This window comes from Acipenser ruthenus, chromosome 2, assembly GCF_902713425.1.
Source record: "Acipenser ruthenus chromosome 2, fAciRut3.2 maternal haplotype, whole genome shotgun sequence".
Lineage (NCBI taxonomy): Eukaryota > Metazoa > Chordata > Actinopteri > Acipenseriformes > Acipenseridae > Acipenser > Acipenser ruthenus.
The window spans coordinates 45,025,267-45,035,769 of NC_081190.1; the positions used below are offsets into that span (position 1 = coordinate 45,025,267).

At 40.0% G+C, this 10,503-nt stretch overlaps 1 pseudogene; it reads left to right on the top strand.

The window, feature by feature from the left end:
• The first annotated feature begins 3,080 nt into the window (after positions 1 to 3,080).
• Positions 3,081 to 9,440, top strand: LOC117974093 (G2/M phase-specific E3 ubiquitin-protein ligase-like; annotated as a pseudogene).
• The last annotated feature ends 1,063 nt before the right edge of the window (positions 9,441 to 10,503 follow it).

Sequence of the window (10,503 nt, forward strand, 5' to 3'; positions counted from 1 at the left end):
GGAGCAATTAGAGAGCTGCTTATGCTGCCAGCATACCACATTTCAAGACCCAGGGTGGTTTAGAACCCCCTTTATCATACCAGACAGATTGCTCTTTCTCACCCTTTTGAGGGTGATTGACACAGGGTCTTCAAACACTTTGAACTCCCAAAATTACCATACCCCTAGTTTTAAAAAGCTCTTTATTTAAATTAAATATAAAACTCTTAATACTTTCATCCCATAGGATCCCAAAGCTCTTTACACGCGGCAGCTATTTACTTTGCCAGCACACTGACACAGCAGTTAAAGTGGGAGAAGTGAGGAATTGCTTAGCCAACTGAACTACAGGGGGAAATTTAGGTAGGCCAGATTGTAAGTGCCTGAATTGGAATTTTGCCATTATATTTGCATAGTGTAAATGTTTGAACATTATCTATAGCCTACAGTTTAAACTATCAGGAATAGCTCAGGAACATTTTACCAATACAATACAATAGTATTTATGTTAAGTTGTTGAAGGGCACTGGCCTCTTAAAACCCATAAGTGAAAGAGCTGTTATAGGCCTTTATTGTATTTTGGTTTTTGCGTGTGATAGGTGAATAAAATATATTGAACTTTCTACTAATTTTGAACCCTGGTAAACCTATTGGCATGACTATATTGTAGTGATCCTGGGGGGGAGGGGAGAAAATCATGATAGTGTAAAGCAGGGTTCTCTTTCAATTACGAAATATTAACCATCACTAATGGGTTATTCCCCTTTAAGAACCCAAGAACTGAAAAGAATTATGCCAACAAACTCTCGCGAGAGTGCATGGCGCAATGTGAGTTGCCCCGATAAAAGCACATTGCAGCCATTTTCAAATTCTCTTCTTCCTTTTTCACTAAGAGTGAAAGCATCTGAGCTAAGTACTTCTTATTACTTAGAAGTATATGCCTTGTTTAACCTGTTTTTTGCAGTGTTTTACTCACGGTCGCTACCGTTGTTTAAAATAATTATTATTATTCTGCCGAGTTTTGATCTAGTCAGCCTGAACTGGCCGTCCGCCAGCGGGAGCCTGCGACTTGCATTCGCCCTCCCCTGGGTCTAGTTCACTATTATGGCAAAGAACTCTCATCTGGACAGGACTCTGTTCCAGTAAAAAAAAAAAAAAAAAAAAAAAGTTCTATCCCGGCTGGGATAGTTTTGTTGTTGTATTATTATTTTTTGTGTATTCAGTGCTGTTTTACATTACTGCATACCCTTGCCCTTGTTTTTCTTTATTTTACAGAAAACGAGATCGAGTTCTGTGGGCTCACAGGACACTGTATTACGGCTGTAGTACAGAGGTTATCTTCAGGCTTGGAGATAACCTGTAACTGTGGATCTACTGAGTGTAGTACTCGTGCTGCTCATTCCACAGTTACACAGTCTTCTTGACTGTACAGTTAGCTGGCGTGCATCTCTTCGTGAGATCTGCTTTTTGTGGGACTGCTGGCTGCTGTTGTGCAGTTATTAACTCTATATTGAGACAGTACCGCGTCTCAGAACCGTGTTTTCATACGCTTGGTACTGACGCTACCGCGTTTTTTTCATACGCTTCAGTACTGACACTACCACATTTTTTCGCTATCTTTCAGTATTATTATTTGTTTATTTAGCAGACACCTTTATCCAAGGCGACTTACAGATATTAGGGTGTGTGAACTATGCATCAGGTGCAGAGTCACTTACAACTACGTCTCACCTGAAAGACGGAGCACAAGGATGTTAAGTGACTTGCTCAGGGTCACACAATGAGTCAGTGGCTGAGGTGGGTACCGACGGTAGGTATTTGTACTCGGTACCCAGACTGGTTCATACCAGGTCTGTTGATACCAATGGTACCTAGAACAAACGCTCAGTACCAGGTTCAGTACCAAGCTAACTGTTAGCCTTGATACCAGTAATACTTTACATTGGGTACCCAGACTAGTTTATACTAAGTCTGTTGGTACCAACGTCTCAGTACCTACACTACTATGTTTCACAGTTGTGTTGACTGTGGCGCCAAGCTGCCAGCAGCTGATGGCCACGAAAGATGTGTGCACTGCTTAGATCAGGAACATGCAGAGCGAGGTCTGGAGGACCCTGCTTTTGCGCGCAGTGCGCTGTTTTCAGCAAGCGATCACTACGGTCCAGGCTTATGCGCCAGTCGAGTGATTGACGGTTAATCTTAACTTTGTAGCCGCTATGCCACTGGAGGAATTTCGCCTCCAGAATTAGAGCAGCACCGGAGTACAAGCACAGAGACCGATATAATTGAAGCTATTTTATTCAGAAACTAATTAAAATAGTTACAAAGACCATAAATAAATAAAACAAAGAATAAAATCAAAACCCTAAAATAACAATAAGCAACTAACTAAAATCAATTAAAACATATGAAAGAGTCCCAGCCCAGTCTCTGTTGTCAGTATTCGTCTTCCCAGTAATCCACCTCGGACACTTCCGTCTCAGCAGGGCGGCAGGGAATGGTGCATCACGTGTAAAAATAAGCAAGAATAGAATGCAGCGTTGCGGTCTCAGAGTTAAAAACACAAGCAACCGTTTAAAAGCTATTTTTAACCACGATCATTAAAAAGGGAACACTTAACTTTTGCGAGGGAGTAGTATATACAACTCCCTCGGACAGCTTCATATAGCCTTGCTGCAGTATCCGGGCCACCACTGCGTCAGGACCACTGCGTCAGGACCGTAGCATTGATGTCGGTCGCCACACAGTAAAATCGATCGACGTTGCTGTAATGGTAACTTTAAACTAGTAGCACCTCACTGGCCCATGAGAGCCTGCTTTGCCTCACTGATACAGCTCCTGTGCAGACAGCCTTGGCAGTTGTCCAATCGCCACGACCTGAGCCAGGCGCAGGGCGGTCTGTGGCATCACGACCCATCGAGCCTACAGCTCTGGGTTTGGCCCCTGAGCGGCTCCTTTTGAGCCGTCTGGGTTTGTCTAATAGGGTGATTGACACCTTACAGAATGCTAGGGCTGCCTCCACTCGTTCCCAGTATGGCTACAAGTGGGGCATTTTTTAGACATTGTGTCTGTCGAAGGGAGAGGATCACACGACATGCCCGATGGCAGTGATCTTGCAGTTTTTGCAAGACCTGCTGGACGATGGGAAGAGCCCTTCTACTCTTAAAGTCTACCTGGCAGCTATTTCAGCTTGCTATGTGAAGATAGACTCAGTCTCCCCAGGAGTGCATTTCCCCGGCAGGACAGTTTTTGAAGGGGGCTAGGAGACTCCGTCCTCGGAGGAAGGACGTTGTTCCTCACTGGCGGTTGAATGTCGTGCTGAATGCACTGACAAAACCACCTTTTGAGCCCATGCATTCCGCAGAGCTAAAGCTTTTGTCTTTTAAGACAGCTTTTCTGGTGGCAGTCACTTCTGCTAAGCGAGTAAGTGAGCTGCAGGCACTATCCGTCGCCAAAGCCTGTTTATATTTTGCGAAGGGGAGTGACACTCCGGACCAACCCTACGTTTTTGCCGAAGAATATTTCTTTCCATATCAGTCAGTCGGTGGAGTTGGAGGCTTTTCACCCTCCTCCTTTCCAGTCCGACAGAGACAGAATGCTCCACACGCTATGCCCTGTGAGAGCGCTGGTGTACTATGTGGAGAGGACAAAAGGTTGGCACCAGTCGGATCAACTCTTTGTTTGCTATGGTTCTCAGTCCCAAGGCCAGGCTCCGTCTAAACAGCGCCTGTCTAGGTGGCTAACGGAGACCGTGAAGATGGTGTATCAACTTGCGAAGTTGCCCCCGCCGGAGAAGACCACTGGCCATTCCACTAGAGGGCAGGCCACTTCTTGGGCGATGTTCCAGGGTGCATCTGTCATGGACATATGCAATGCAGCGGTGTGGGCGACCCCCCACACGTTCACAAGGTCCTACAGTATGTACATCATGGATCCGCTGTGTCCTGGGTTTGGATCAAGAGTGTTGAGGGCTGCCTCAGAGGCAATCCCCTCAACTAAGGATTATTATTATTATTATTATTATTATTATTATTATTATTATTATTATTTATTTCTTAGCAGACGCCCTTATCCAGGGCGACTTACAATCGTAAGCAAATACATTTCATCGAATGATCGTTAAGTGATTTGTCACCTTGTAGGACTGCTAGTGCGGTTAGCTCAGAAGAGTCTTGCGCCTGTCCTCACGACAGATTGGGTATACGTACCCATCAGTGATGGTTAATATTTCATACTTGAAAGAGAACTTGAAAGAGGTTATTATCATAACCCTGGTTCTCTGAAATAGAAATAACCATCAGTCTTTGTGGTCGCTGCAGAGCCATGAGACTCAAAAGTAGTAAAGAGAATTTGCAAATGGCTGCAATGTGCTTTTGTCGGGGCAACTCACATTGCGTCATGCACTCTCGCGAGAGTTTGTTGGCATAATGCTTTTCAGTTCTTGGGTTCTTAAAGGGGAATAACCCATTAGTGATGGTTAATATTTCTATTACAGAGAACCAGGGTTATGATAATAACCTAACGGTCTCCAACGCTGGTCCTGGAGAGCTACTGTGGCTGCTGGTTTTCATTTCAACCAATCTCTCAGTTACTTAATTGAACCAATTATTGGCTAATTAGTCAAGATTAACAGATCTTTAGCCACTGATGATGTAAAGACACCTATAAAACCTGCTGGATAGGGGCTCTCCTGGACCAGGGTTGGAGACCCCTGGTGTAGAGGGTGTGTGTGTGTGTGTGTGGGCGTGCAGGGGTTGCATGGTGGTGTGCGTGTGTGTGTAACTAGTTTGATCTCACTCGCTGTTCTGCACTCCGGCATGCTATGCCTTCTGAGGCAATCACACCAACACAGGACGGCAGGTTCATGCAATATTTATTCCTGATGAACAACAAACTGTGGTTGGAACAGGCACGTCATACAGCAGTTATCTCTCTCCATCTTAGGCAACAGCAGATTTCTATGAGGCGCTGTTAGGGACATAATTAAAACTGACACCTCATACACTATACACTGAAATTGCATGCGGTACACACTGAAATCTAATACACTACATGGTGAAATCGCATACACCACATGGTGAAATCTCATAGGCTACATACTGAAAATTTAAACAAAGTCAGTGACGTCACATCATAAAATACTCCCGCGTCAGGCAAAGGAGATCAAAGGGCATCGGCCAAAGCACGCCCTGTACATACCACTGTCAATTCAGAAATTAACAGTTTGTTTCATAGGCCTACTAGTACTACATGTCAAAGTCAAACTGCTTGTAAGCCAAACGAAGTTCAGAATATCACTCCCCTGACAAATTCAAGAACGACAGACACACCACACTACCAAACTAGGCAGCATTTTGGTTCTTGGCACTCGAAGTCAAGGAAAAGGCACAGTATATTTTTCTTAATCACAAATTAAAAGTTATACTTCAAAACACACGTCTCACTGAGAGCAGTTAAAACAACCACGATTATATTTATTTATATAAATGTATTCGCAGTTGTACTGAAACGTATTTCTGCCAGTATTTTTTTTTTGTTCAAGCAAAGTTGCGCAAATAAATATGCTTTGTATTCGGAGATAACAGTGAGTGTGAAGAGTGTAGGCCTAGCTAACCGACGCCAGCAGGCACGTCGCATGTGTTCTTTTTCAGTGCTCTTTTGGCTGTTTAACTTTCAAAAATATTGAAATGTTAATTGTTGTGAAAGCAGTTTTTGCTACTTAGTAAACACTCGGTTACATTGGTCATGGGGTTATTTGCTGATAGCCAAACATAAAGAAAGCAAAGATGGGTAATTAGTTTAAATAATAGCTGTTAACTATGTTGTGATCTAGTTCTAATTACTGCTTAGCGACAAATTCAACGACTGTATTTAACTTGTCATTAAGCGGTAAAAGGTTATAGTAAAGATTATAATTGAATTGTTATGACGCTTGTTGAATGATGTGTGGCAAGGCAGTTTAGTTTAGTTAGACAAGTTTATATTTTATTAACATGAACGTCATTACTCCAGTCTAAAGCATAACAACCAACGAGTCTCTCAGTACCTGTATGTATCCAGTATAAAGTACGGTGTCCTATACATTACAAACTAAGTAGGATACGTGTTATTAAAGTATTCTACAACGCTGATGTCTCCTATGGAATTGATATTGAAATGCTGTACAAAACGAGAAATCAATTGCACGGCGTGTTTCTATCCTAGACCAAGAAGCTGTGTAACACCCCATGAAAACTTCTACAAGGATGTCATTCTCCTGCAAAACCCTGAAGAAAAGAATGTTGTAAAGCAGAACAATAAACAAAAACTGTATGAAATGGGGCATATTTTGAATGCCTTTGAGTTCTCTAAAAATTGGGACAACATGATGGTGATGTTCAAATTAAGGGATGCCTTCCATGCAAAAATTCCTGATGATGTGAGGTAGTGTACTCATAAGATGTTCATAACATTAAAGCTGTAGGTTTAAAATTCCTGATGATGTGAGGTAGTGTACTCATAAGATGTTCATAACATTAAAGCTGTAGGTTTTTTTTGTATTTTACAGTATGTATTTACACTACATCCAAGCCAGCCAATATACAGTTATATTTAATATAGCCTTATTTTACTGTATTCATGCTGTAAATCTGCCTAACAAAGACAGTAAAAGTATTAGACTGGTGGTGCAGTTATGTGAGGTGACTCAAAAGCTTGCTTCTCTTTCTTGCAGTGTGGAGTTCATAATGGGCTGTGAAAACAAACTGGTAGTCCCAACATTGTCAGGGAATCAAGTTAAATGGAAGAATGCTTTAAATGGAAGAATGCTTCACAAAAAAGCATTATATTTATATTTTTTAAGTTTTTCACAGAAAACCTTATATTTAAAGCCTTCAATATCACTTAATGTAAGTATCATGTCAATAACTGTATTTTAAAGCAGGTAAGCAAGTCACTGCAAAGGGAAGGTGCTTAATTACATGAACATGAAGTACCTGAATGTCAAAATACCAATGTACTCTTCTTATCTGATTTTATTGTCACACTAGATATTTTGGTTTGGTACCACAGAACACAAGGTCAGCTTGTTGAAAAGGTTAACTAGTCATATTATGTGGTAATGAGAATGTAATATACACTGAACTAATGCATGCTATACAAAGTAAATACATAAATGTGGGTTTTAATTGTTTTGTGATGTTGTTCATGTATACATTGTTTAACTCTTATTAGCCCGAGTCAGAAGATGAAGTTGAGAAAGAGTCTGAAATTGTTCTTCCTGAATCAAGGAATCCCTTTCAAGAGGAAGCCCATGCTTCAACCCATGTGTCTGCATATAGACACGACACACTGCCTGCATCAGCAGACCAGATCATTGTAATTGTGGAAGAAGATGACACAATGCCTGCAGAAAACAAAGTAATTGAAGTTACAACTGTTGTGAATGATGAAATTGCAAATCCAACCCACAGAGCTGTTTTTTCTTCAGAAACAGAACTACTAGTAAATCAAGAAACATTAGGCAATAAAGGAGAGGTCTCTGTGCATTTGCCAATAACAGAATTGTCAGCAGCTTCTGAATATAACACCTTAACCTCATTAGTACCAGCAACGACAGCGATTCTGAGTTCTCTGAAGATTTAAATCAAGCAATGAGGACTAGCATTGAGGAACAACTGATGTACGTGATATGAAATACAATATATATATAGCATCTATATCCCCTTATTTCCCAATCCAGTGATGATATATAATTTATTCATTCATTAATTTAGACCACACAACCTCATATGTATTTAGTATATACATGTGTGTACATTTATATTAAGCATTATATATATATATATGTATATCATTATAAGCATTTATAATAAGCATTATATATATAGTCTAAAGTTATTGTATGAATTTGAGTGCTTTTAATCAATTAGATTGAACCCACTGAAATAGTTTATATGCATTATAAAATCTATTAAATAATGATGGGTTTGTGTTTTAAAAGTATATTTACAAAGAGTAATAGGAAATTGACATCATTGGAACTCAGAACTACTGAAATTTAATAGTGGTAATGGTATTAGATTGCATTATACTGTTTAATTGGTGTTCTTTACATTGCAATGAGATCTTTAAGCAATACTAATTGTCTTCTCTATTTCCATTTAAATGGGACTTCTGCAGCCACCCCTTTGCCAGCAAAAGAAATTTTATTAAATATTGCTTCCAAAATACGCCATGCGGAAGTTTCCAGGTTTAACATAAACCGAGCAAATATTTTGGATGGAGCCTTGAGAGGATTTCGAAGAGCTACCTATAGTCTGAACAAAAGGATGTCTTAAATTCTCGGATGATATGGGAGAATTGGAGGAGGCAGTGGATCTAATGTGTCCTCGCAGAGAGTTTTTGCGTTTGCTAATGCACAGCCTTGAGCAGTCACCCATGTTTGAAGGAGTTGAAGGAGTAAAAAAATTAGCACTCAGTTCAAAAGGTAAGTTATATTTTAAAGACCAACTTAAAACAAGTTGTTGTATTATGGTGACCTGAGGAAATAAATTGGAAACAGAACTTCTTTGTTCAGAATCTCTTAAGATTAGGGTACACGGTTTCAACACAAAAGACCATTAGTTTGATCTCAGGTCCAGTGACTCACCAAACTGCAGTAGTAAGCTTGATGAGAGTATAACATAATTGCATTTTTTTTGTAAAGTTTCCATACTTGGCCATACAGGATTTGAGTTTTGGTGTACTGACCAGACATTACTCTACTTAGTTAAGTCGACTTTCTTCCTTTTAGCTGCTTTAGTCTGGTAGGTTTGGGCTTCAGATAATGATGTTATCCTACATGAAAATCATATTGGAAATTCTGTTATTTCAGCTGTGAGGGAGGATTTGTACTTTGAAACTGGGAGAATGATAGCCGTGTGTCTGGTGCATGGAGGGCCTGCTCCTGGGGTTTTTTCTCCCACTTTGTTTGCTTGCCTTGCCAGTGGCCCAGAAACAGCCAAACCAGTCATTGAAGATGTAGCTGATTTCGAGCTACTTGAAAAACTAAAGAGGTAAACAACAAGCTGAAAAATTATTGTCTTACTGTCTGCCTTGATTGTTTTGGGATATAGCTTAATGTAATCTTTTTTAATATAATATTGAGTATACTTAATTGTTCTTTCTGAACTTTCTATGGGAATAACAATGTGTATTCAAATCTAGAAAATGCTGTCCAAAGTGTGAGCAAATGTTTAATAGGATGTCTTATCTGCTGACCTCATGACTGCAAGTGGATGCTTTTTATTTAAACTAGTTATTTATTGCAGATTTCAGATTCTACCTGTCTTCAGAATCTTCAAGAATCAACTGAAGCATGTGTTGACTACCTGATAAATGCCGGCTGTTTTAGGCCTATTACACGTTTCGAAGAAAAGAACATCCTATTCCAGGATATTTTTATGTTTCAGGTTGTGAATCGTGTCCGTGGGCAATTTTGAAAGGTTTGATTAGTGTTTTTTTTTATTCTTTATTTTTTGATCTAATGTGCTGTAGTGGTAATGCAATAAGTAGGCATTGGTGTATTACATTTTAGAAAGAACTAGGGCTGGAAGAGTTTAAACAGTATAGTAACACAAATTATTTTTGTTTTACTTTAATTATATACCCCCTCTGTCCCCTCCACAATAAAGACAATCAAAACAGTTCCACATTAACATTTTATATATATATATACACACACACACACACTACCGGTCAAAAGTTTTAGAACACCCCCATTTTTCCAGTTTTTATTGAAATTTAAGCAGTTCAAGTCCAGTGAATAACCTGAAATGGTACAAAGGTAAGCGGTAAACTGCCAGAGGTTAAAAAAAAAGTTTAGGTTACCAAAAACTGAAAAATAATGAACATTTCAGAGTTATACAAAAAGGCCTTTTTCAGGGAACAAGTAATGGGTTAACAACTTACAGCTGTTCTGCAGCAATGGAAGTAAATTAAGCCTTGAAAGTTGATGCTAACAATTCCTACAGGTGTCCCAACTTTTGTTGATTACTTACAAATCCTCTGTCTGTATAAAAGCAGTGTTGGAACAGACTGTGTTACTACACCTTCTTAAGCATTATTTGGACAGTATTGTACTGCAGGAAGTAGTATATTGCTCTCATAATGGCAAGAAAAAGGCAATTAACAAAGGAAGACAGACAGACCATTATAACCCTTAAAAGTGTAGGTCTTTCCTTTAGAGAAATTGCAAAGAAAGCCAAGGTGTCAGTGAGTACAGTTTCCTACACCATCAAAAGGCACTTGGAAACTGGAGGAAACTCTGACAGGAAGAGGTCTGGCGGACCCAAAGCCACAACAGAATCAGAAGACAAGTTTCTGAGAGTCAACAGCTTGCGTGATAGGCGGCTCACAGGACAACAGCTTCAAGCACAGCTTAACACTGGTCGAAGTAAGCAAGTCTCAGTTTCAACTGTGAAGAGAAGACTTCGAGCTGCAGGTTTGACAGGTCGAGTGGCAGTAAGAAAGCCATTGCTAAGATGGCAAAATAAGAAAAAGAGG